Source organism: Pinus tabuliformis, chromosome 8 (assembly GCF_031772625.1).
Source record: "Pinus tabuliformis cultivar Carrire ecotype Pingquan chromosome 8, CPIR1, whole genome shotgun sequence".
Lineage (NCBI taxonomy): Eukaryota > Viridiplantae > Streptophyta > Pinopsida > Pinales > Pinaceae > Pinus > Pinus tabuliformis.
This window is the reverse complement of record NC_142294.1, coordinates 1,486,792,924-1,486,819,828: the sequence shown is the minus strand read 5'-3', so window position 1 is coordinate 1,486,819,828 and position 26,905 is coordinate 1,486,792,924.

Here is a 26,905-nt window from a genome sequence, read left to right as displayed (position 1 = left end):
TAGCAGACATCCCTGTTAATTGTATATTAGGGAATGTATTTTTAGCTGCAGTAGAACCTCATGGCTCAGCCAGGTTGAAAGGAAGCAGAGCTGGTTATTTTATTTCTGTACCCACATCTAAAGGTAGAAGAAAAAGAATTGAGCTTCCTTATGTTTCAACTCCAAGAGTTTCTACAATGGTTCAAGCCATGCAGAAATTAGACAAAGCAGAATCTTTGCTATCAGATCTTAAAGATCTAAAAAGCACATTGAGAGTAGAAGAACAGCTGAAACTACCCCAAATCTAAAGAAGAATCCAAGAACTGAAAGAAAAACTGGAAGAAAAATGTTGTTCAGAAGAGCCAAACGCTTTTTGGCACAGAAAACAACATACCATTAAGTTGCCCTATAAAGAAGGATATACAGGAAATCCCTGTAAAAGCAGAGCAATCCCTATGAGCCAAGAATACAGAGAACTATGCCAAAAAGAAATTCAGCAATTTCTCAACAGGGATTGATCAGAGAATCCACTAGCCCCTGGAATTGCTATGGATTCTATGTAAACAAAAGAGCTGAACAAATTAGAGGTATCCCTAGACTTGTGATAAATTACAAGCCTCTAAATTCAGTTTTGGCCGATGATACTTATCCCATTCCACATAAAGGAGAATTGCAGGAGCCAAAATATTTTCAAAATTTGATTTAAAAGCAGGATTTTGGCAAGTTGCCATTGATGAGGAAGATAAGTTCAAAACTGCTTTTAGTATTCCTGCAGGGCACTATGAATGGAATGTCATGCCATTCGGTCTTAAAAATGCTCCTTCAAAGTTTCAAAAGGTCATGGATGATATTTTTAAGCCATATTTGGCTACTTGTATATATTGATGATGTTTTAATTTTTTCCAAAAATATTGATGATCACTTCAAACATGTGAATATTTTCATGAAGTTGGTCAAGAAAAATGGGCTTGTGCTTAGCAAAAAGAAAATAGAAGTATTTCAGACTTCTATAAAGTTCTTAGGCCACCAGATTTCTAATGGACAAATCTCTCTGCAACAACATGCCATTGACTTTGCAGACAAATTTCCAGATGTCTTAAAAGACAAGACACAACTGCAAAGGTTCCTTGGCTGCCTAAATTATGTAAGCAGCTTTTATCAAGACTGTGCCAGTGACAGAAAAGTGCTCAATAAGCGGCTTGGCAAAAATCCCCCTCAATGGTCGGATGCCCATACCAGAGCAGTGCAAGAAATCAAAGCAAAAGTAAATTCTTTGCCTATACTATATATAGCAGATGATGAGGCATTCAAGATAGTTGAATCCGATGCCAGTGACATAGGCTGGGGAGGGATTCTAAAACAAAAAGTTGACAAAGAAGAACAAGTAGTATAGTTTGCTTCAGGAGTATGGAACCCAGCAGAACAGAATTACTCTGTTATTGAAAGAGAAGTGAAAGCTGCATGGAATTGCATCAGCAAGTTTGCAGTATATCTAATAAACAAACCTTTTCTTCTCAGAACAGATGCGTCAGCAATGAAGAAAGTCCTATCCAAGGACATCAAGAAACCAGAAGAAGCAAAGTTTGCCAGATGGCAGGCGCTCTTTGCAAATTTTGATTTTTCCATTGAGCACATCAAAGGAAAGGACAATTGTCTTCCTGACTTTCTCAGCAGGGAATACCTTGAGCAAAACACAGCACATATCATGATGATTATTACTGAGTGGGACCAGCACCAAAAACAAGAGGTCTTGAGAACTATTCCAGATAATCAAGACTGGGATACATATAGAGACAACTGGAGACCCACATGGCAATTAAGGAACACAAAAGTCCTTGATGCCAACTTACAGCCTCACACTGATCTCCAGCACTATGTACCGGAAAGAAAAGTGTACCCAAGAGGTAGAAAATGGATCTATGATATGATGTATGACAAAGCAAAAGCAGATGCTGGAACCGCAAGGCGGGCCCTGGAAACGAATTTTCATGACATTGGAGGTATCTGGCACCATGGAGGCCGTGACACAGGAATCTATGAAAGCTATTATTGCATCTACCAAACCAGAGATTTGTGGATCAACCACCCTCAAGTCCAACTATGTGCTCGATGGCCCAGAAATGATCCCAAGGTAATGTTCCCCGACACAGTTTATGATTTTTCAGATTATAAAAAGCTGTGGTGGGACTTCATGAATGTGGATGACAGAGAAAAAACCCATTATCACAAAGTTGAAATTCAGCACAATGGCAGCATCCCAGAAAAATCTACAATGTGAATGGTTTCAGAACTGGTGGACAGATTACGGTGTCAGCAGAACAGCCATGGACCCAGTATATCATGAAAGATACGAAAGAAAATACTGTCATAGATGCTTTGAGTACAACATTGGGGAATGTTTTCATCGCATATACAGCACAGTCAAAGAAATGACCGTTCAAGAGTGGGATCCTTTTCACATGACAAATTATTCCCTCCAGGAATATATGAGAGAGCACTTAGAATGGTATGTCTTAACCAAAGTCCAGCATCAAATCATACTGGGCAGACCCATGATAGTCCGGAGGATTTATACAAAGTCTTGTGATGATCTACTTTATAAAAGAAACAGATTCCCTGATCTGACTGTATTTTGATCACGTAGTCACAAGGGCTTAATTGTGACAAGAGTTCCCGTGGGCTTTACTGTTTAAAAGCCTCCACAATGTAAATATTCTCATCTAGTCTTTTCCCGTGGGCTTTTTGTACAAAAGTATCCACTATGTAGATAGCCATAATGTCTGATTTGTTTTAAGTACATGAATCTACTTTACAGACTATATCTCATGCGTTACCCGAAAGCAATTATTCGGCCTGTCTTATGGACCCGAATATTTGTACGGATGTCGCTCTGATAAAGACTGAAAAGTAATGATTCTTTAAGCTTTAAGTCATTTCTGTCCGACCAACAGTAATGGTTGTCCCCCCTTCTCATCCTATATAAGAAGGGTAAGGTTCATTTGTTGGGCATCGACATTTTGAGAGTTTTTGTGTGTGTTTGAGTCGAGTGTTCTCCTGCTCTGCATCTGCGGACATCTAGTCTGATCTGCTTGCAACACGAGAAATCACTCAAAGTCCTTAGTTGGTTTGAGAAGCCTGCGTATCAGTGTGCTCAGCACTGATAAGAACCTAAAGTGGCCGAACCATTAGAAGAGTCAAATGTTTGGGTGTTAAGTCTGATTCTGAGACAGAGCCTATACCTCGCCAGAAGCCTCCGGTAGTAACTTGCTCAATTTTGAGCTGTGAAAAGTCCAGTAAATGCGAGATTAGTCTATCTCTGTATAGAATCCATTTCTATAAAAGCTCTGTGAGCATCCTGTAAGAATTTTTCTCCATTCTGAAATAAAATGAGTATGCCATTCTGTTATTGAGTACCTCTGTGCATTTATAAGTTCGTTGTGGTAGAAGTTTTCTCTGTGCTTTCATCCCAAGTTCGCAGGAAGTTCGCCAAAAGATCGAAGGGACACCAAGGCCATTTGAAGGCGTGGATGTCGTTGTTGAGGTCGTCAGAGTGTGAATGATCCAAGTAGGTTCATCACTAGTTCATCAGGAGTTGGCTACCAGAGAAATACGAAGAGACACAGAGAAAGAGCAAGCTCGTGACAGGAGCCCCTGCTAGAAATTGGTATCAGAGCCAGTAACGTCTAGTTCTAAAGACAAATTTCCAGATGTCTTAAAAGACAAGACACAACTGCAAAGGTTCCTTGGCTGCCTAAATTATGTAAGCAGCTTTTATCAAGACTGTGCCAGTGACAGAAAAGTGCTCAATAAGCGGCTTGGCAAAAATCCCCCTCAATGGTCAGATGCCCATACCAGAGCAGTGCAAGAAATCAAAGGAAAAGTAAAGTCTTTGCCTATACTATATATAGCAGATGATGAGGCATTCAAGATAGTTGAATCCGATGCCAGTGACATAGGCTGGGGAGGGATTCTAAAACAAAAAGTTGACAAAGAAGAACAAGTAGTACAGTTTGCTTCAGGAGTATGGAACCCAGCAGAACAGAATTACTCTGTTATTGAAAGAGAAGTGAAAGCTGCATGAAATTGCATCATCAAGTTTGCAGTATATCTAATAAACAAACCTTTTCTTCTCAGAACAGATGCGTCAGTAATGAAGAAAGTCCTATCCAAGGACATCAGGAAACCAGAAGAAGCAAAGTTTGCCAGATGGCAGGCGCTCTTTGCAAATTTTGATTTTTCCATTGAGCACATCAAAGGAAAGGACAATTGTCTTCCTGACTTTCTCAGCAGGAATACCTTGAACAAAACACAGCACATATCATGATGATTATTACTGAGTGGGACCAGCACCAAAAACAAGAGGTCTTGAGAACTATTCCAGATAATCAAGACTGGGATACATATAGAGACAACTGGAGACCCACATGGCAATTAAGGAACACAAAAGTCCTTGATGCCAACTTACAGCCTCACACTGATCTCCAACACTATGTATCGGAAAGAAAAGTGTACCCAAAAGGTAGAAAATGGATCCATGATATGATGTATGACAAAGCAAAAGCAGATGCTGGAACCGCAAGGTGGGCCCTGGAAACGAATTTTCATGACATTGGAGGTATCTGGCACCATGGAGGCCGTGACACAGGAATCTATGAAAGCTATTATTGCATCTACCGAACCAGAGATTTGTGGATCAACCACCCTCAAGTCCAACCATGTGCTCGATGGCCCAGAAATGATCCCAAGGTAATGTTCCCCGACACAGTTTATGATTTTTCAGATTATAAAAAGTTGTGGTGGGACTTCATGAATGTGGACGACAGAGAAGAAACCCATTACACAAAGTTGAAATTCAGCACAATGGCAGCATCACAGAAAAATCTACAATGTGAATGGTTTCAGAACTGGTGGACAGATTACGGTGTCAGCAGAACAGCCATGGACCCAGTATATCATGAAAGATACGAAAGAAAATACTGTCATAGATGCTTTGAGTACAACATTGGGGAATGTTTTCATCGCATATACAGCACAGTCAAAGAAATGACCGTTCAAGAGTGGGATCCTTTTCACATGACAAATTATTCCCTCCAGGAATATATGAGAGAGCACTTAGAATGGTATGTCTTAACCAAAGTCCAGCATCAAATCATACTGGGCAAACCCATGATAGTCCGGAGGATTTATACAAAGGCATGTGATGATCTACTTTATAAAAGAAACGGATTCCCTGATCTGACTGTATTTTGATCACGTACCAGTCACAAGGGCTTAATTGTGACCAGAGTTCCCGTGGGCTTTACTGTTTAAAAGCCTCCACAGTGTAAATATTCTCATCTAGTCTTTTCCCGTGGGCTTTTTGTAAAAAAGTATCCACTGTGTAGATAGTCATAATGTCTGATTTGTTTTAAGTACATGAATCTTCTTTACATCTTCTGCTTTAGCCCCTGCTAAAGCAGAAGATGTAAAGAAGCAAGTAGATATTGTACAGTCTTCACTTAATAGTATAAATTCTTGTTTGAATAATTTACAGTTTGACTCCAGCATGACTTGTTCTTACACCAAGGAATCATTGAATAAGATTGAAGAAATAAGAGAAAACTTAGTTGGACATATTGATGTAACTAAGACACTCCTTACTGGCTTAAATGAGAAATTTGAAAGGATGCAGGTCACAAAAGTTGAGAAGCCAGTTCCAAATTCTTTCTTGGTGAAAAGGAATATAAAGATTGAGAATCCAATAAGAAATGTACAGAAATTCCCTCTGTCGTTCCACAAATAAACCACCCCAAAGATTGATGAGTCTGAACACATCAGTATTGCTTCCTTACTTAGGGAACCAGAAACCGAAGAACACAAGTCTCAGGAAACACAAATCCTCCCAATCTATGAGCCTCTTGAACATAGATTTTCCAGATATTCTGCTCCTGACATTGAAGGGAAGGGAAAATTGCCTGAAGCTCACACTTTCTTCCCTGATTCCCACAGAGAGTGGAACATAGACAACATGAGCATTGGCCAAATTCGCCAGATGATTGATTTAATGTATATTGAATATAAACTCATGTGTCTTAGAGGAAAATCAGAGGTAGATGCTTGCAGAACCATCATCCAATGTTTTACAGGTACTCTTCTCAGATGGTTGGAAACTGAATCTTCTCCTAAACTTATTGAAACCATGGAAGCAGAAGTTCTCAAGGATGAAAAAGGAGATGTTATTCATAATCCTAATGGTACTGTAATAAGCAATATGATTGGTGCGCTAACATCAATGATTTTAAACATTGGTGTGGATGTGAAACAGAAATTGCCAACAAACATGAGGTCATTTTGATGAACCTCAAATGTCATAAGATGTCTCAATTTGATGACTTCCATAGAGATTGGATGCAGCGAATCTATGAGGTGAAAGATTCCAAAAATCTGCTTTGGAAGCAGGTATATCTAGCTGCTCTACCCTCTAGATTTGTTGACTATATTAGATTGCAAGAAATTTTCCAGTTGCCTTTTGAGTCTTATACATGGGGAGAAATTTATTCCCTTATTACAAAGACACTGGTAAGTCTTTGTACCATCTCGAAGGTAAACAAGTCTTTGGAAAAACTGTCCAGACTACCAGATAGAAAGTCCATTTGCAGCAAATATGGACTGACAATAGATGACCCATTGGTCAAAAAGAGAAAGTCTAGGAAAAGGGCCAAAAGAGAATTCAAAGAGACTTTCTACAAAAATAGAAGGGATTATCCAAAAAATAAAAGGATGTATTCTACAAGGGATAAAAGCCATAAAAAGAAGGGCCACTATAAATATATCCCAAAAACCCATTATTATACTCCTTCTGACATCCATTTGCATACATCCAAGCAAGAAAAATGGAACAAAATTACTTGCTGGTTGTGTGGCCAGACTGGGCATACAGCTTCAAGATGTCCCCAAGGGGAAGAATCAAAGCTTAATAAGGGAAAAAAGACAGTTGTTTATGCTCAAAAGGCTAAACAGGTTAAGAAAGAGCATTCAGGCCCAAGCTTTTGCCTGAGATGTAAATCAAAGACCCATGCCACAGAAAGGTGCCCAAATCTTATTATCAAAGACTCAGCCCAGCAGCACCAACTAGAGGAATCATCTCTTGAATCTTTTAGCACTTCAGAAGAAGAATTTCAAGTTAATATGGGCCAGTATACTGATTCTGAATCATCTGAATGTTCTTGCTCTAATTCGGAAGAATGTGCATGTCATATATTTTATGAAGATGACTCTGAATTTTTGTACAGTTCCAGCGAAGAGGAAGAAAGAACAAAGCCCCCTAAAGAAAAAGTCCTGATGGAATCTGTTGAAGAAGAGGCAGAAATGAAGATTTTATCACATATTAGGACAATGGAAGATGGAGCCATGAAGAACCGCCTGATAGAAGCATTCACAGATCAGCTTAAATCAAAAGCTTCAAAAGAATCAGGTAAGAAACCTTTGTTTATTGATGCATCCTATGAAAGGAACACTAAGTCCTTCCAAATGCACCACCAGAAACCAGGGAAAGTAAGATCCCTGACTTTGGGAGAAGTGAGTGGTGAAATTCACCAACTCAAAGCGGAGATTTCTGCAATCAAAGCTCAAATTGTAGAAATTAAGAAAGGCAAGGAGATCCAAGAAGAAAAAGAAGAAGAATCCTGGAACACAACAGCCCATAGCCAAGAAATTCAAGTTGCTGAAGGAAGGTCAGACCCAAATTTCGGTTTTCAAGATATGAGATTGTTTACCATCACATATCAACAACATCATATCAAGGTAAAAATCTGTATCCAAGGCCAGATATTTTCCATGACTGCATTATTAGATTCTGGTGCAGATGTTAATATTCTTAACATCAGAAATGTTCCAGCGAAATATTGGGTCTCTGCTGAAAGAGAAGTTGTAGGCCTAGGAAATAAGAAACTCAAATATGAAATTCCTAGAGCTTCACTATGTTTTGATACCCACTGTGTATACATGAAGTTTGCCATAGCAGACATCCCTATTGATTGTATATTAGGGAATGTCTTTTTAGCTGCAGTAGAACCTCATGGCTCGGCCAGGTTGAAAGGAAGCAGAGATGGTTATTTTATTTCTGTACCCACATCTAAAGGTAGAAGAAAAAGAATTGAGCTTCATTATGTTTCAACTCCAAGAGTTTCTACAATGGTTCAAGCCATGCAGAAATTAGACAAAGCAGAATCTTTGCTATCAGATCTTAAAGATCTAAAAAGCACATTGAGAGTAAAAGAACAGCTGAAACTACCCCAAATCAAAAGAAGAATCCAAGAACTGAAAGAAAAACTGGAAGAAAAATGTTGTTCAGAAGAGCCAAATGCTTTTTGGCACAGAAAACAACATACCATTAAGTTGCCCTATAAAGAAGGATATACAGGAAAGCCCTGTAAAAGCAGAGCAATCCCTATGAGCCAAGAATACAGAGAACTATGCCAAAAAGAAATTCAGCAATTGCTCAACAGGGGATTGATCAGAGAATCCACTAGCCCCTGGAATTGCTATGGATTCTATGTAAACAAAAGAGCTGAACAAATTAGAGGTATCCCTAGACTTGTGATAAATTACAAGCCTCTAAATTCATTTTTGGCCGATGATACTTATCCCATTCCACATAAAGGAGATTTGATCAGGAGAATTACAGGAGCCAAAATATTTTCAAAATTTGATTTAAAAGCAGGATTTTGGCAAGTTGCCATTGATGAGGAAGATAAGTTCAAAACTGCTTTTAGTATTCCTGCAGGGTACTATGAATGGAATGTCATGCCAATCGGTCTTAAAAATGCTCCTTCAAAGTTTCAAAAGGTCATGGATGATATTTTTAAGCCATTTTTTGATTGGCTACTTGTATATATTGATGATGTTTTAATTTTTTCCAAAAATATTGATGATCACTTCAAACATGTGAATATTTTCATGAAGTTGGTCAAGAAAAATGGGCTTGTGCTTAGCAAAAAGAAAATAGAAGTATTTCAGACTTCTATAAAGTTCTTAGGCCACCAGATTTCTAATGGACAAATCTCTCTGCAACAACATGCCATTGACTTTGCAGACAAATTTCCAGATGTCTTAAAAGACAAGACACAACTACAAAAGTTCCTTGGCTGCCTAAATTATGTAAGCAGCTTTTATCAAGACTGTGCCAGTGACAGAAAAGTGCTCAATAAGCGGCTTGGCAAAAATTCCGCTCAATGGTCAGATGCCCATACCAGAGCAGTGCAAGAAATCAAAGCAAAAGTAAAGTCTTTGCCTATACTATATATAGCAGATGATGAGGCATTCAAGATAGTTGAATCCGACGCCAGTGACATAGGCTGGGGAGGGATTCTAAAACAAAAAGTTGAAAAAGAAGAACAAGTAGTACAGTTTGCTTCAGGAGTATGGAACCCAGCAGAACAGAATTACTCTGTTATTGAAAGAGAAGTGAAAGCTGCATGGAATTGCATCAGCAAGTTTGCAGTATATCTAATAAACAAACCTTTTCTTCTCAGAACAGATGCGTCAGCAATGAAGAAAGTCCTATCCAAGGACATCAAGAAACTAGAAGAAGCAAAGTTTGCGAGATGGCAGGCGCTCTTTGCAAATTTTGATTTTTCCATTGAGCACATCAAAGGAAAGGACAATTGTCTTCCTGACTTTCTCATCAGGGAATACCTTGAACAAAACACAGCACATATCATGATGATTATTACTGAGTGGGACCAGCACCAAAAACAAGAGGTCTTGAGAACTATTCCAGATAATCAAGACTGGGATACATATAGAGACAACTGGAGACCCACATGGCAATTAAGGAACACAAAAGTCCTTGATGCCAACTTACAGCCTCACACTGATCTCCAGCACTATGTACCGGAAAGAAAAGTGTACCCAAAAGGTAGAAAATGGATCCATGATATGATGTATGACAAAGCAAAAGCAGATGCTGGAACCGCAAGGCGGGCCCTGGAAACGAATTTTCATGACATTGGAGGTATCTGGCACCATCGAGGCCGTGACACAAGAATCTATGAAAGCTATTATTGCATCTACCGAACCAGAGATTTGTGGATCAACCACCCTCAAGTCCAACCATGTGCTCGATGGCCCAGAAATCATCCCAAGGTAATGTTACCCGACACAGTTTATGATTTTTCAGATTATAAAAAGTTGTGGTGGGACTTCATGAATGTGGATGACAGAGAAGAAACCCATTACACAAAGTTGAAATTCATCACAATGGCAGCATCCCAGAAAAATCTACAATGTGAATGGTTTCAGAACTGGTGGACAGATTACGGTGTCAGCAGAACAACCATGGACCCAGTATATCATGAAAGATACGAAAGAAAATACTGTCATAGATGCTTTGAGTACAACATTGGGGAATGTTTTCATCGCATATACAACACAGTCAAAGAAATGACCGTTCAAGAGTGGGATCCTTTTCACATGACAAATTATTCCCTCCAGGAATATATGAGAGAGCACTTAGAATGGTATGTCTTAACCAAAGTCCAGCATCAAATCATACTGGGCAAACCCATGATAGTCCGGAGGATTTATACAAAGGCATGTGATGATCTACTTTATAAAAGAAACAGATTCCCTGATCTTACTGTATTTTGATCACGTACCAGTCACAAGGGCTTAATTGTGACCAGAGTTCCCATGGGCTTTACTGTTTAAAAGCCTCCACAGTGTAAATATTCTCATCTAGTCTTTTCCCGTGGGCTTTTTGTACAAAAGTATCCACTGTGTGGATAGCCATAATGTCTGATTTGTTTTAAGTACATGAATCTACTTTACAGACTATATCTCATGCGTTACCCGAAAGCAATTATTCGGTCTGTTTTATGGACCCGAATATTTGTGCGGACGTCGCTCTGATAAAGACTGAAAAGTAATGATTCTTTAAGCTTTAAGTCATTTCTGTCTGACCAACAGTAATGGTTGTCCCCCCTTCTCATCCTATATAAGAAGGGTAAGGTTCATTTTTTGGGCATCGGCATTTTGAGAGTTTTTGTGTGTGTTTGAGTCGAGTGTTCTCCTGCTCTGCATCTGCGGACATCTAGTCTGATCTGCTTGCAACATGAGAAATCACTCAAAGTCCTTAGTTGGTTTGAGAAGCCTGCGTATCAGTGTGCTCGGCACTGATAAGAACCTAAAGTGGCCGAACCATTAGAAGAGTCAAATGTTTGGGTGTTAAGTCTGATTCTGAGACAGAGCCTATACCTCGCCAGAAGCCTCCGGTAGTAACTTGCTCAATTTTGAGCTGTGAAAAGTCCGGTAAATGCGAGATTAGTCTATCTCTGTATAGAATCCATTTCTATAAAAGCTCAGTGAGCATCCTGTAAGAATTTTTCTCCATTCTGAAATAAAATGAGTATGCCATTCTGTTATTGAGTACCTCTGTGCATTTATAAGTTCGCTGTGGTAGAAGTTTTCTCTGTGCTTTCATCCCAAGTTCGCAGGAAGTTCGCCAAAAAATCGAAGGGACACCAAGGCCATTTGAAGGCGTGGATGCCGTTGTTGAGGTCGTCAGAGTGTGAAATATCCAAGTAGGTTCATCACTGGTTCATCAGGAGTTGGCTACCAGAGAAATACGAAGAGACACAGAGAAAGAGCAAGCTCGTGATAGGAGCCCCTGCTAGAAATTGGTATCAGAGCCAGTAACGTCTGGTTCTAAAGGTTGGTACTCAGATCTATATTGTTTTAAGTAAGAATGGAGCCATTCAGAAAGTCTGTTTCATTTCGAGAGCTTGAAGAAGATGATTCCCATCCAGAAGAAAATCCTCTTAAAGAAATGTTTGAAAATAGTTCAAGTAGAACCTTAAACTCTGCTGAACTTACTTATGAGGAATTTCAGCCTTCTGCAAGATGGGCTTTACCAGATATAACACCCTCTGAAGTCTATAGTGATTTAGCTCCTTTCCATTTAATTGCTGCATCTAGAATTAGCATTAAAGAGTCTGTTAGTCAAGTCCAGGAGAACTTTGAGAGTATTCAGACAATACCACTGCTAAATCCTCAGGCCTTACAAGCAGAAGCAAAAAGGTTAAAGACAAATTATCTGCATCTTGGTTGCATTCGGGTTGGCATCAATCCTTTGGTCCATAAAGGATTAAAACCATTTGTGCTTGCTACTGTTAGAGATATAACGCACAACAGATATACAGATTCTATAATCAGTGGGATTGTAGCCCCTTTGTCTGATGACCCTGTATACTTTGATTGTTTCCCAAAATTTTCCATATATGTGTTTGTTGAAACCATTAAAGATATCTTACAGCTGCAAATCCATACTACGGGTTTTGATATGAAGAGAAAGAGGAACAATATAGCCATCCAGACCAAAGCCTGTTTCAGACATACCAACACTTTATGGCCAGCAATCCGTCATACTCCTAGTCGAGATTCCAAATCAAGTGTGGTAGTCAAAACTGACCCAAAGAACCAAAAGATTGAACATCTATTGATAAAATTACTCCAGGCCACAAATTCCCCGAAATATTGCCTGAAGCTCACACTTTCTTCCCTAATTCCCACAGAGAGTGGAACATAGACAACATGAGCATTGGCCAAATTCGCCAGATGATTGATTTAATGTATACTGAATATAAACTCATGTGTCTTAGAGGAAAATCAGAGGTAGATGCTTGCAGAACCATCATCCAATGTTTTACAGGTACTCTTCTCAGATGGTGGGAAACTGAATCTTCTCCTAAACTTATTGAAACCATGGAAGCAGAAGTTCTCAAGGATGAAAAAGGAGATGTTATTCATAATCCTGATGGTACTGTAATAAGCAATATGATTGGTGCGCTAACATCAATGATTTTAGAACATTGGTGTGGATGTGAAACAGAAATTGCCAACAAACATGAGGTCATTTTGATGAACCTCAAATGTCATAAGATGTCTCAATTTGATGACTTCCATAGAGATTGGATGCAGCGAATCTATGAGGTGAAAGATTCCAAAAATCTGCTCTGGAAGCAGGTATATCTAGCTGCTCTACCCTCTAGATTTGTTGACTATATTAGATTGCAAGAAATTTTCCAGTTGCCTTTTGAGTCTTATACATGGGGAGAAATTTATTCCCTTATTACAAAGACACTGGTAAGTCTTTGTACCAGCTCGAAGGTAAACAAGTCTTTGGAAAAACTGTCCAGACTACCAGATAGAAAGTCCATTTGCAGCAAATATGGACTGACAATAGATGACCCATTCGTCAAAAAGAGAAGGTCTAGGAAAAGGGCCAGAAGAGAATTCAAAGAGACTTTCTACAAAAATAGAAGGGATTATCCAAAAAATAAAAGGATGTATTCTACAAGGGATAAAAGCCATAAAAATAAGGGCCACTATAAATATATCCCAAAAACCCATTATTATACTCCTTCTGACATCCATTTGCATACATCCAAGCAAGAAAAATGGAACAAAATTTCTTGCTGGTTGTGTGGCCAGATTGGGCATACAGCTTCAAGATGTCCCCAAGGGGAAGAATCAAAGCTTAATAAGGGAAAAAACACAGCTGTTTATGCTCAAAAGGCTAAACAGGTTAAGAAAGAGCATTCAGGCCCAAGCTTTTGCCTGAGATGTAAATCAAAGACCCATGCCACAGAAAGGTGCCCAAATCTTATTATCAAAGACTCAGCCCAGCAACACCAACTAGAGGAATCGTCTCTTGATTCTTTTAGCACTTCAGAAGAAGAATTTCAAGTTAATATGGGCCAGTATACTGATTCTGAATCATCTGAATGTTCTTGCTCTAATTCGGAAGAATGTGCATGTCATATATTTTATGAAGATGACTCTGAATTTTTGTACAGTTCCAGCGAAGAGGAAGAAAGAACAAAGCCCCCTAAAGAAAAAGTCCTAATGGCATCTGCTGAAGAAGAGGCAGAAATGAAGATTTTATCACATATTAGGACAATGGAAGATGGAGCCATGAAGAACCGCCTGATAGAAGCATTCACAGATCAACTTAAATCAAAAGCTTCAAAAGAATCAGGTAAGAAATCTTTGTTTGTTGATGCATCCTATGAAAGGAACACTAAGTCCTTCCAAATGCACCACCAGAAACCAGGGAAAGTAAGATCCCTGACTTTGGGAGAAGTGAGTGGTGAAATTCACCAACTCAAAGCGGAGATTTCTGCAATCAAAGCTCAAATTGTAGAAATTAAGAAAGGCAAGGAGATCCAAGAAGAAAAAGAAGAAGAATCCTGGAACACAACAGCCCATAGCCAAGAAATTCAAGTTGCTGAAGGAAGGTCAGACCCAAATTTTGGTTTTCAAGATATGAGATTGTTTACCATCACATATCAACAACATCATGTCAAGGTAAAAATCTGTATCCAAGGCCAGATATTTTCCATGACTGCATTATTAGATTCTGGTGCAGATGTTAATATTCTTAACATCAGAAATGTTCCAGCGAAATATTGGGTCTCTGCTGAAAGAGAAGTTGTAGGCCTAGGAAATAAGAAACTCAAATATGAAATTCCTAGAGCTTCACTATGTTTTGATACCCACTGTGTATACATGAAGTTTGCCATAGCAGACATCCCTGTTGATTGTATATTAGGGAATGTCTTTTTAGCTGCAGTAGAACCTCATGGCTCAGCCAGGTTGAAAGGAAGCAGAGATGGTTATTTTATTTCTGTACCCACATCTAAAGGTAGAAGAAAAAGAATTTAGCTTCCTTATGTTTCAACTCCAAGAGTTTCTACAATGGTTCAAGCCATGCAGAAATTAGACAAAGCAGAATCTTTGCTATCAGATCTTAAAGATCTAAAAAGCACATTGAGAGTATAAGAACAGCTGAAACTACCCCAAATCAAAAGAAGAATCCAAGAACTGAAAGAAAAACTGGAAGAAAAATTTTGTTCAGAAGAGCCAAATGCTTTTTGGCACAGAAAACAACATACCATTTAGTTGCCCTATAAAGAAGGATATACAGGAAAGCCCTGTAAAAGCAGAGCAATCCCTATGAGCCAAGAATACAGAGAACTATGCCAAAAAGAAATTCAGCAATTGCTCAACAGAGGATTGATCAGAGAATCCACTAGCCCCTGGAATTGCTATGGATTCTATGTAAACAAAAGAGCTGAACAAATTAGAGGTATCCCTAGACTTGTGATAAATTACAAGCCTCTAAATTCAGTTTTGGCCGATGATACTTATCCCATTCCACATAAAGGAGATTTGATCAGGAGAATTGCAGGAGCCAAAATATTTTCAAAATTTGATTTAAAAGCAGGATTTTGGCAAGTTGCCATTGATGAGGAAGATAAGTTCAAAACTGCTTTTAGTATTCCTGCAGGGCACTATGAATGGAATTTCATGCCATTCGGTCTTAAAAATGCTCCTTCAAAGTTTCAAAAGGTCATGGATGATATTTTTAAGCCATATTTTGATTGGCTACTTGTATATATTGATGATGTTTTAATTTTTTCCAAAAATATTGATGATCACTTCAAACATGTGAATATTTTCATGAAGTTGGTCAAGAAAAATGGGCTTGTGCTTAGCAAAAAGAAAATAGAAGTATTTCAGACTTCTATAAAGTTCTTAGGCCACCAGATTTCTAATGGACAAATCTCTCTGCAACAACATGCCATTGACTTTGCAGACAAATTTCCAGATGTCTTAAAAGACAAGACACAACTGCAAAGGTTCCTTGGCTACCTAAATTATGTAAGCAGCTTTTATCAAGACTGTGCTAGTGACAGAAAAGTGCTCAATAAGCGGCTTGGCAAAAATCCCCCTCAATGGTCAGATGCTTTCGGGTAACGCATGAGATATAGTCTTTAAAGTAGATTCATGTACTTAAAACAAATCAGACATTATGGCTATCTACACAGTGGATACTTTTGTACAAAAAGCCCACGCGAAAAGACTAGATGAGAATATTTACACTGTGGAGGCTTTTAAACAGTAAAGCCCATGGGAACTCTGGTCACAATTAAGCCCTTGTGACTGGTACGTGATCAAAATACAGTAAGATCAGGGAATCTGTTTCTTTTATAAAGTAGATCATCACATGCCTTTGTATAAATCCTCCGGACTATCATGGGTTTGCCCAGTATGATTTGATGCTGGACTTTGGTTAAGACATACCATTCTAAGTGCTCTCTCATATATTCCTGGAGGGAATAATTTGTCATGTGAAAAGGATCCCACTCTTGAACGGTCATTTCTTTGACTGTGTTGTATATGCGATGAAAACATTCCCCAATGTTGTACTCAAAGAATCTATGACAGTATTTTCTTTCGTATCTTTCATGATATACTGGGTCCATGGCTGTTCTGCTGACACCGTAATCTGTCCACCGGTTCTGAAACCATTCACATTGTAGATTTTTCTGGGATGCTGCCATTGTGTTGAATTTCAACTTTGTGTAATGGGTTTCTTCTCTGTCATCCACATTCATGAAGTCCCACCACAGCTTTTTATAATATGAAAAATCATAAACTGTGTCGGGGAACATTACCTTGGGATCATTTCTGGGCCATCAAGCACATGGTTGGACTTGAGGGTGGTTGATCCACAAATCTCTGGTTCGGTATATGCAATAATAGCTTTCATAGATTCCTGTGTCACGGCCTCCATGGTGCCAGATACCTCCAATGTCATGAAAATTCGTTTCCAGGGCTCGCCTTGCGGTTCCAGCATCTGCTTTTGCTTTGTCATACATCATATCATGGATCCATTTTCTACCTTTTGGGTACACTTTTCTTTCCGGTACATAGTGTTGGAGATCAGTGTGAGGCTGTAAGTTGGCATCAAGGACTTTTGTGTTCCTTAATTGCCATGTGGGTCTCCATTTGTCTCTATATGTATCCCAGTCTTGATTATCTAGAATAGTTCTCAAGACCTCTTGTTTTTGGTGCTGGTCCCACTCAGTAATAATCATCATGATATGTGCTGTGTTTTGTTCAAAGTATTCCCTGCTGAGAAAGTCAGGAAGACAATTGTCCTTTCCTTTGATGTGCTCAATGGAAAAATCAAAATTTGCAAAGAGCGTCTGCCATCTGGCAAACTTTGCTTCTTTTGGTTTCTTGATGTCCTTGGATAGGAATTTCTTCATTGCTAACGCATCTATTCTGAGAAGAAAAGGTTTGTTTATTAGATATACTGCAAACTTGCTGATGCAATTCCATGTAGCTTTCACTTCTCTTTCAATAACAGAGTAATTCTGTTCTGCTGGGTTCCATACTCCTGAAGCAAACTGTACTACTTGTTCTTCTTTGTCAACTTTTTGTTTTAGAATCCCTCCCCAGCCTATGTCACTGGCGTTGGATTCAACTATCTTGAATGCCTCATCATCTGCTATATATAGTATAGGCAAAGACTTTACTTTTGCTTTGATTTCTTGCACTGCTCTGGTATGGGCATCTGACCATTGAGGGGGATTTTTGCCAAGCCGCTTATTGAGCACTTTTCTGTCACTGGCACAGTCTTGATAAAAGTTGCTTACATAATTTAGGCAGCCAAGGAACCTTTGCAGTTGTGTCTTGTCTTTTAAGACATCTGGAAATTTGTCTGCAAAGTCAATGGCATGTTGTTGCAGAGAGATTTGTCCATTAGAAATCTGGTGGCCTAAGAACTTTATAGAAGTCTGAAATACTTCTATTTTCTTTTTGCTAAGCACAAGCCCATTTTTCTTGACCAACTTCATGAAAATATTCACATGTTTGAAGTGATCATCAATATTTTTGGAAAAAATTAAAACATCATCAATATATACAAGTAGCCAATCAAAATATGGCTTAAAAATATCATCCATGACCTTTTGAAACTTTGAAGGAGCATTTTTAAGACCGAATGGCATGACACTCCATTCATAGTGCCCTGCAGGAATACTAAAAGCAGTTTTGAACTTATCTTCCTCATCAATGGCAACTTGCCAAAATCCTGCTTTTAAATCAAATTTTGAAAATATTTTGGCTCCTGCAATTCTCCTGATCAAATCTCCTTTATGTGGAATGGGATAAGTATCATCGGCCAAAACTGAATTTAGAGGCTTGTAATTTATCACAAGTCTAGGGATACCTCTAATTTGTTCAGCTCTTAGAATCCATAGCAATTCCAGGGGCTAGTGGATTCTCTGATCAATCCCCTGCTGAGCAATTGCTGAATTTCTTTTTGGCATAGTTCTCTGTATTCTTGGCTCATAGGGATTGCTCTGCTTTTACAGGGATTTCTTGTATATCCTTCTTTATAGGGCAACTTAATGGTATGTTGTTTTCTGTGCCAAAAAGCATTTGGCTCTTCTGAACAACATTTTTCTTCCATTTTTTCTTTCAGTTCTTGGATTCTTCTTTTGATTTGGGGTAGTTTCAGCTGTTCTTCTACTCTCAATGTGCTTTTTAGATCTTTAAGATCTGATAGCAAAGATTCTGCTTTGTCTAATTTCTGCATGGCTTGAACCATTGTAGAAACTCTTGGAGTTCAAACATAAGGAAGCTCAATTCTTTTTCTTCTACCTTTAGATGTGGGTACAGAAATAAAATAACCAGCTCTGCTTCCTTTCAACCTGGCTCAGCCATGAGGTTCTACTGCAGCTAAAAAGACATTCCCTAATATACAATCAACAGGGATGTCTACTATGGGAAACTTCATGTCTACACAGTGGGTATCAAAACATAGTGAAGCTCTAGGAATTTCATATTTGAGTTTCTTATTTCCTAGGCCTACAACTTCTCTTTCAGCAGAGACCCAATATTTCGCTGGAACATTTCTGATGTTAAGAATATTAATATCTGCACCAGAATCTAATAATGCAGTCATGGAAAATATCTGGCCTTGGATACAGATTTTTACCTTGACATGATGTTGTTGATATGTGATGGTAAACAATCTCATATCTTGAAAACCAAAATTTGGGTCTGACCTTCCTTCAGCAACTTGAATTTCTTGGCTATGGGCTGTTGTGTTCCAGGATTCTTCTTCTTTTTCTTCTTGTATCTCCTTGCCTTTCTTAATTTCTACAATTTGAGCTTTGATTGTAGAAATCTCCGCTTTGAGTTGGTGAATTTCACCACTCACTTCTCCCAAAGTCAGGGATCTTACTTTCCCTAGTTTCTGGTGGTGCATTTGGAAGGACTTAGTGTTCCTTTCATAGGATGCATTAACAAACAAAGGTTTCTTACCTGATTCTTTTGAAGCTTTTGATTTAAGCTGATCTGTGAATGCTTCTATCAGGCGGTTCTTCATGGCTCCATCTTCCATTGTCCTAATATGTGATAAAATCTTCATTTCTGCCTCTTCTTCAGCAGATGCCATTAGGACTTTTTCTTTAGGGGGCTTTGTTCTTTCTTCCTCTTCGCTGGAACTGTACAAAAATTCAGAGTCATCTTCATAAAATATATGACATGCACATTCTTCTGAATTAGAGCAAGAACATTCAGATGATTCAGAATCAGTATACTGGCCCATATTAACTTGAAATTCTTCTTCTGAAGTGCTAAAAGAATCAAGAGACGATTCCTCTAGTTGGTGCTGCTGGGCTGAGTCTTTGATAATAAGATTTGGGCACCTTTCTGTGGCATGGGTCTTTGATTTACATCTCAGGCAAAAGCTTGGGCCTGAATGCTCTTTCTTAACCTGTTTAGCCTTTTGAGCATAAACAGCTGTCTTTTTTCCCTTATTAAGCTTTGATTCTTCCCCTTGGGGACATCATGAAGCTGTATGCCCAATCTGGCCACACAACCAGCAAGTAATTTTGTTCCATTTTTCTTGCTTGGATGTATGCAAATGGATGTCAGAAGGAGTATAATAATGGGTTTTTGGGATATATAGTGGCCCTTCTTTTTATGGCTTTTATCCCTTGTAGAATACATCCTTTTATTTTTTGGATAATCCCTTCTATTTTTGTAGAAAGTCTCTTTGAATTCTCTTTTGGCCCTTTTCCTAGACTTTCTCTTTTTGACCAATGGGTCATCTATTGTCAGTCCATATTTGCTGCAAATGGACTTTCTATCTGGTAGTCTAGACAGTTTTTCCAAAGACTTGTTTACCTTCGAGCTGGTACAAAGACTTACCAGTGTCTTTGTAATAAGGGAATAAATTTCTCCCCATGTATAAGACTCAAAAGGCAACTGGAAATTTTCTTGCAATCTAATATAGTCAACAAATCTAGAGGGTAGAGCAGCTAGATATACCTGCTTCCAGTGCAGATTTTTGGAATCTTTCACCTCATAGATTCGCTGCATCCAATCTCTATGGAAGTCATCAAATTGAGACATCTTATGACATTTGAGGTTCATCAAAATGACCTCATGTTTGTTGGCAATTTTTGTTTCACATCCACACCAATGTTCTAAAATCATTGATGTTAGCGCACCAATCATATTGCTTATTACAGTACCATCAGGATTATGAATAACATCTCCTTTTTCATCCTTGAGAACTTTTGCTTCCATGGTTTCAATAAGTTTAGGAGAAGATTCAGTTTCCAACCATCTGAGAAGAGTACCTGTAAAACATTGGATGATGGTTTTGCAAGCATCTACCTCTGATTTTCCTCTAAGACACATGAGTTTATACTCAGTATACATTAAATCAATCATCTGGCGAATTTGGCCAATGCTCATGTTGTCTATGTTCCACTCTCTGTGGGAATCAGGGAAGAAAGTGTGAGCTTCAGGCAATTTTCCCTTCCCTTCAATGTCAGGAGCAGAATATCTGGAAAATCTATGTTCAAGAGGCTCATAGATTGGGAGGATTTGTGTTTCCTGAGACTTTTTTTCTTCGGTTTCTGGTTCCCTAAATAAGGAAGCAATACTGATGTGTTCAGACTCATCAATCTTTGGGGTGGTTTCTTTGGGGAACAACAGAGGGAATTTCTGTACATTTCTTATTGGATTCTCAATCTTTATATTCCTTTTCACCAAGAAAGAATTTGGAACTGGCTTCTCAACTTTTGTGACCTGCATCCTTTCAAATTTCTCATTTAAGCCAGTAAGGAGTGTCTTAGTTACATCAATATGTCCAACTAAGTTTTCTCCTATTTCTTCAATCTTATTCAATGATTCCTTGGTGTAAGAACAAGTCATGCTGGAGTCAAACTGTAAATTATTCAAACAAGAATTTATACTATTAAGTGAAGACTGTACAATATCTACTTGCTTCTTTACATCTTCTGCTTTAGTCACATTCATTTCTAGACCCTTTAGAGCAGTATTGGTCCAATTTAACTGTTCACTAGCCTTTTGAATTCTACCATCAATTCCTAAGGCATTATCATCTTTTTGAACCAGGGGAATGGCTTTGGCTGCATTTGTTTTTTCTCCCAAGATGATTCCTTTATATGGGGGAAAAGTAGTAGGGGTTTCAACTGTGGATCTATCAATTGCAGTCCATCCATGCTTATCAGTCATACTGCTAGAAGTAGCACCAGTTAAAACATTTATAAGAGCAATTTTATCTTTCCATGAGTAGAAAGATATCCAAACATTATTTACTTCCATATAATGTTTCCAGTCTGTTGCTAACTTTCTTTTCTGATCTGGGGTATATCCTTGGTCAAATTCATCTGCTTGGGGATTTGTATACAAATCCCAATTCAACATTTCTTTCATCGATTTAGAACTGATTTGTGATTTTAAGCATCCATCCATAAGTGCAAAAAACTTATGCATTTCCATGACTGCAGGCTTTTTACAGTCAGAAGGAATGAATCTGTTTGAATCTGCATTCTAGAATCAGTTCTGATTGCTCAAGTTTCCCCAACCCATACCTTGGCTTTGCTGGTCTCATTAAGCAAATCATCTGAGTAAGCCTAGGGTCTTCTTCTTCTATTGAATGGATCATGAGAACATGATCTGAATCGGGCTCAGGCTCATGTGGGAAAGGAATATCAGAACATTTAGGATTCGGGCATGAGCTGATAGAAGTGGATGGAGGAGCAACACCAGTGCGAGGATTATGGTGCAGATGAACATTCTGTTCGGCTAGGGTCAGTAGATTTATGACATTTGTACAATCTGGACATTTTACTTCTAAAGAAGAAAAATTAACAAGCTGAGCTAATTCGAAAAGCTGTGGATGTTTACAAGAAGAAAAGGATGATGATGAACAGGCGGTATCGACAGTGGAAGGATCTCAGTAGTATTTAGATGCTTTACAAGCAGCGTCTATTCTTCTCCGATCAATAGTTGACCTACGAGGAAAGGATATGACTGCATTGGAAACATTTTCAGTTATGTTGGCAGAAGTGATATATCGGGGAATTTGTGGCCTGGAGTAATTTACAACCCAATGTTCAGGGAATTGCAGATCTTCCCATTTTATCAATAGATGTTCAATCTTTTGGTTCTTTGGGTCAGTTTTGACTACCACACTTGATTTGGAATCTCGACTGGGAGTATGACGTATTGCTGGCCATAAAGTGTTGGTATGTCTGAAACAGGCTTTGGTCTGGATGGCTATATTGTTCCTCTTTCTCTTCATATCAAAACCCGTAGTATGGATTTGCAGCTGTAAGATATCTTTAATGGTTTCATCAAACACATATATGGAAAAGTCTGGGAAACAATCAAAGTATATAGGCCATCAGACAAAGGGGCTACAATCCCACCGATTATAGAATCTGTATATCTGTTGTGCGTTAGATCTCTAACAGTAGCAAGCACAAATGTTTTTAATCCTTTATGGACCAAAGGATTGATGCCAACCCGAATGCAACCAAGATGCAGATAATTTGTCTTTAACCTTTTTGCTTATGCTTGTAAGGCCTGAGGATTTAGCAGTGGTATTGTCTGAATACTCTCAGAGTTCTCCTGGACTTGACTAACAGACTCTTTAATGCTAATTCTAGATGCAACAATTAAATGGAAAGGAGCTAAATCACTATATACTTCAGAGGGTGTTATATCTGGTAAAGCCCATCTTGCAGAAGGCTGAAATTCCTCATAAGTAAGTTCAGCAGAGTTTAAGGTTCTACTTGAACTATTTTCAAACATTTCTTTAAGAGGATTTTCTTCTGGATGGGAATCATCTTCTTCAAGCTCTCGAAATGAAACAGACTTTCTAAATGGCTCCATTCTTACTTAAAACAATATAGATCTAAGTACCAACCTTTAGAACCAGACTTTACTGGCTCTGATACCAATTACTAGCAGGGGCTCCTGTCACGAGCTTGCTCTTTCTCTGTGTCTCTTCGTATTTCTCTGGTAGCCAACTCCTGATGAACCAGTGATGAACCTACTTGGATCTTTCACACTCTGACGACCTCAACAACGGCATCCACGCCTTCAAATGGCCTTGGTGTCCCTTCGATCTTTTGGCGAACTTCCTGCGAACTTGGGATGAAAGCACAGAGAAAACTTCTACCACAGCGAACTTATAAATGCACAGAGGTACTCAATAACAGAATGGCATACTCATTTACTAGCAGAAATTGGCTCTGATACCAATTTATAGCAGGGGCTCCTGTCACGAGCTTGCTCTTTCTCTGTGTCTCTTCGTATTTCTCTGGTAGCCAACTCCTGATGAACCAGTGATGAACCTACTTGGATCTTTCACACTCTGACGACCTCAACAACGGCATCCACGCCTTCAAATGGCCTTGGTGTCCCTTCGATCTTTTGGCGAACTTCCTGCAAACTTGGGATGAAAGCACAGAGAAAACTTCTACCACAACGAACTTATAAATGCACAGAGGTACTCAATAACAGAATGGCATACTCATTTTATTTCAGAATGGAGAAAAATTCTTACAGGATGCTCACAGAGATTTTATAGAAATGGATTCTATACAGAGATAGACTAATCTCGCATTTACCAGACTTTTCACAGCTCAAAATTGAGCAAGTTACTACCGGAGGCTTCTGGCGAGGTATAGGCTCTGTCTCAGAATCAGACTTAACACCCAAACATTTGACTCTTCTAATGGTTCGGCCACTTTAGGTTCTTATCAGTGCCGAGCACACTGATACGCAGGCTTCTCAAACCAACTAAGGACTTTGAGTGATTTCTCGTGTTGCAAGCAGATCAGACTAGATGTCCGCAGATGCAGAGCAGGAGAACACTCGACTCAAACACACACAAAAACTCTCAAAATGCCGATGCCCAACAAATGAACCCTACCCTTCTTATATAGGATGAGAAGGGGGGACAACCATTACTGTTGGTCGGACAGAAATGACTTAAAGCTTAAAGAATCATTACTTTTCAGTCTTTATCATAGCGCCGTCCGCACAAATATTCGGGTCCATAAAACAGGCCGAATAATTGCTTTCGGGTAACGCATGAGATATAGTCTGTAAAGTAGATTCATGTACTTAAAACAAATCAGACATTATGGCTATCTACACAGTGGATACTTTTGTATAAAAAGCCCACGGGAAAAGACTAGATGAGAATATTTACACTGTGGAGGCTTTTAAACAATAAAGCCCACGGGAACTCTGGTCACAATTAAGCCCTTGTGACTGGTACGTGATCAAAATACAGTCAGATCAGGGAATCTGTTTCTTTTATAAAGTAGATAATCACATGCCTTTGTATAAATCCTCCGGACTATCATGGGTTTGCCCAGTATGATTTGATGCTGGACTTTGGTTAAGACATACCATTCTAAGTGCTCTCTCATATATTCCTGGAGGGAATAATTTGTCATGTGAAAAGGATCCCACTCTTGAACGGTCATTTCTTTGACTGTGTTGTATATGCGATGAAAACATTCCCCAATGTTGTACTCAAAGCATCTATGACAGTATTTTCTTTCATATCTTTCATGATATACTGGGTCCATGGCTGTTCTGCTGACACCGTAATCTGTCCACCAGTTCTGAAACCATTCACATTGTAGATTTTTCTGGGATGCTGCCATTGTGCTGAATTTCAACTTTGTGTAATGGGTTTCTTCTCTGTCATCCACATTCATGAAGTCCCACCACAGCTTTTTATAATCTGAAAAATCATAAACTGTGTCGGGGAACATTACCTTGGGATCATTTCTGGGCCATCGAGCACATGGTTGGACTTGAGGGTGGTTGATCCACAAATCTCTGGTTCGGTAGATGCAATAATAGCTTTCGTAGATTCCTGTGTCACGGCCTCCATGGTGCCAGATACCTCCAATGTCATGAAAATTCGTTTCCAGGGCCCGCCTTGCGGTTCCAGCATCTGCTTTTGCTTTGTCTTTTTTTTTTATCGGTAAAGACTAAATCTATTGAGTAAAATATAGTACAGACAGGAGAAACAAAAGACCGGCAGACCGGAAATGATGGATTCACCAACCTCGGTCCCGGAGGAAAGAAACGATCACAGAGCTATATGAAAAGCAAAAGACCGACAGACCGGAAATGATGGAATCATCAACCTCGGTCTGGGAGAAAAGATACAATCTCAGAGCTACAACAGAAGATTCGAGAGCCTAGATTAACTAACCGGCAATTACCCCATTGGGTCAGTAACTACACCACAATGTTTTTTCCCTTTCTTTTTGTTAACTTTCGTCCAGCCATCATGGGGAGAATGGGCTAGAACAACTTGAAGACTGGAGTTCTCTATCTTCGGGGACTCCTTCTCTGAATCAGAGGATGAAGTCTCATGGGGACGTTTCTGGGAGCTAGCTGTGACATGGGTGTGTCCCATATTGTCCGTGGGCGATTCCATCGGCTGAGGCGCCTGATCTGGTTCTGTCTTACTTCCCTCCTTTTCCATACTTGGTGAGCTAGAGCTTCTAGCTGGCGGCGGTGGACAGGGAGCCCAACGCTTGGGCTTGGAATGTGCGAAGAGGCCCTTTTTCGTTTTTGCTGTCAGCGATGGGCAGGAGTTATGCAGGTGCCTTGTTAGGTGACAATGGCGGCATCGGAAGGCTGTATTTTCGTACTCTATAAACTGGGTCCAGACAAGGTCCTTGATCTTGAGATTGATGAACTCTGGCAATCCCTTGCTTAGATCAAGCTCCACACAAACTCTAGCATAAGTATAGAGTCCTTGCCGCTCTCTCTTGTAATCTCCCGTTAGAAAGCTACCCAAGGCATTGCCTATTTGCCTATATACTTCTGTGCGCCACAGGTGAACTGGGAGGTTTGGGAGTCTGATCCAAACAGGAGCTTTAGTGATGACTGCTGAAGCTGGGTCAAAGTCTGGAAACCATGGAGTTAGGAAGAGGCCAGCTGAACCCATGAACCAAGGGCCTTCGTCTAGGGCGTTGTAGCAGTGCTCAAGGTCCTCGAACAACACTATGAAATACCCCTTTGCACAGAAATAAATCTTGCATCGGTCAGTCCAGTTTTCCTTGATCCAGTCATAAAGATCCTGTGAGCGCGGCCAGAGCCCATTGAATCTGCAGATGATGGCCCTTTCAGCAAATTTTTCGGTGTCGTCTGCAAGATCAGGGTAGGAGATCTCAACAGAGGGAACTTCCTCCAATTTGTCAACCAAAAAAGGCTTGGGCTTGGGAGGTTCCGGGGTTGCGGGCGTCTCAGGGCGAACTGCAGCTTTGTAGGAGTTTGGTGGAGCAGAAGAGGATTGCCCTGCAGCTCCTCCTCTCAAACGAAAGGAAAAAACTAGAGAGCTATTGCTCTTTATGCTGTAATAAGAGAGAGGAAGAGAATCTTCGAGCTGTTTACCTTGGAAGATAAGTCTCTGAAGGGCTGAGGGGATCCCAAGCCTGTGCTCCAGATTTGCTTTGAGATTTTGTACCAGATCTGTAGGATTTGCCCATTGCATGACGGTTTTGCCAGAGATCTGAGCTATTTGAATCTGAAAGGGGGCAGAGGAGTCTTCAGAAGATTTCAGGAGCAGCTTGGGGCCAGAGTTTTTTGAGCCTTCCGCCTCTTGACGCAGGGGAGTCCGCAGGTGAGAAGAAATCTTCTGCCTGAGATATTTTTTGCCCCAACGCGGATCTGCTGTAAAGGGATCTGTGGATTCTCTGTACAAACGCTGCGTCAGGGTGAATGA